Source organism: Monodon monoceros, unplaced genomic scaffold, assembly GCF_005190385.1.
Source record: "Monodon monoceros isolate NGI ecotype Baffin Bay Population unplaced genomic scaffold, NGI_Narwhal_1 Super_Scaffold_10, whole genome shotgun sequence".
Lineage (NCBI taxonomy): Eukaryota > Metazoa > Chordata > Mammalia > Artiodactyla > Monodontidae > Monodon > Monodon monoceros.
The window spans coordinates 41,647,934-41,648,734 of record NW_021703766.1 but is presented as its reverse complement, the minus strand read 5'-3'; the positions used below and the strand labels follow the sequence as shown (position 1 = coordinate 41,648,734).

At 34.6% G+C, this 801-nt stretch overlaps 1 non-coding gene across 1 annotated transcript; it reads left to right on the top strand.

The window, feature by feature from the left end:
* Nucleotides 1-114, top strand: LOC114890065. Its single transcript, XR_003792205.1, has one exon. It is a non-coding gene; the product is annotated as a U5 spliceosomal RNA (small nuclear RNA).
* The last annotated feature ends 687 nt before the right edge of the window (nucleotides 115-801 follow it).

Genomic DNA, 801 nt, shown 5'->3' with positions numbered 1-801 from the left:
TCATGCTTCCCTTCATAATCGAGTGAATCTTTTGCCTTTTACTAAGGATTCACGTGGGGAGGGAAAAGCACGACTGTTGCTTCAATTTTTTGAAGCCTTGTGGAAATTAAAAAAAAAATTGAAGTATAGTTGATTTACAGTGTTTTAGGTGTACAACAAAGTGATTCAGTTTTATATATCTATATCTATCTAGATATCGCTATCTATCTATCTACCTATCTCTATATATTTATCCTGCACTGTGTGGCATGCGGGATCTTAGTTCCCCCACCAGGGATCAAACCTGTGCTCCCTGAATTGGGAGCACGGAGTCTTAACCACTGGACCACCAGGGAAGTCCATATATATATATATATATATATATATATATGCTTTTTCAGATTCTTTTCCATTATGGGTTATTACAATATATTGAATATAGTTCCCTGAGCTATACAGTAGGTCTTTGTTGTTTACCTATTTTATGTATAGTAGTACGTATATGTTAATCCCAAATTCCTAATTTATTCCTCCCCCCACCTTTCTCCTTTGGTAACCATAAGTTTGTCTTCTGTCTGTGAGTCTATTTCTGTTTTGTAATAAGTTCATTTGTATCATTTTTTTAGAGTTTACATATGTGATATCATATTTGTCTTTCTCTGCCTGACTTACTTCCATTTTCACCATTTTTAAGTACAATTCAGTGGCATTAACTACGCTCACATTGTTTGTAACCATCACTATTATCTACCTGCAGAACTTTTTCAGTTCTTTAAACTGAAACTCTGTACCTATTAAACAATACCTTCTCATTGCCCTCTC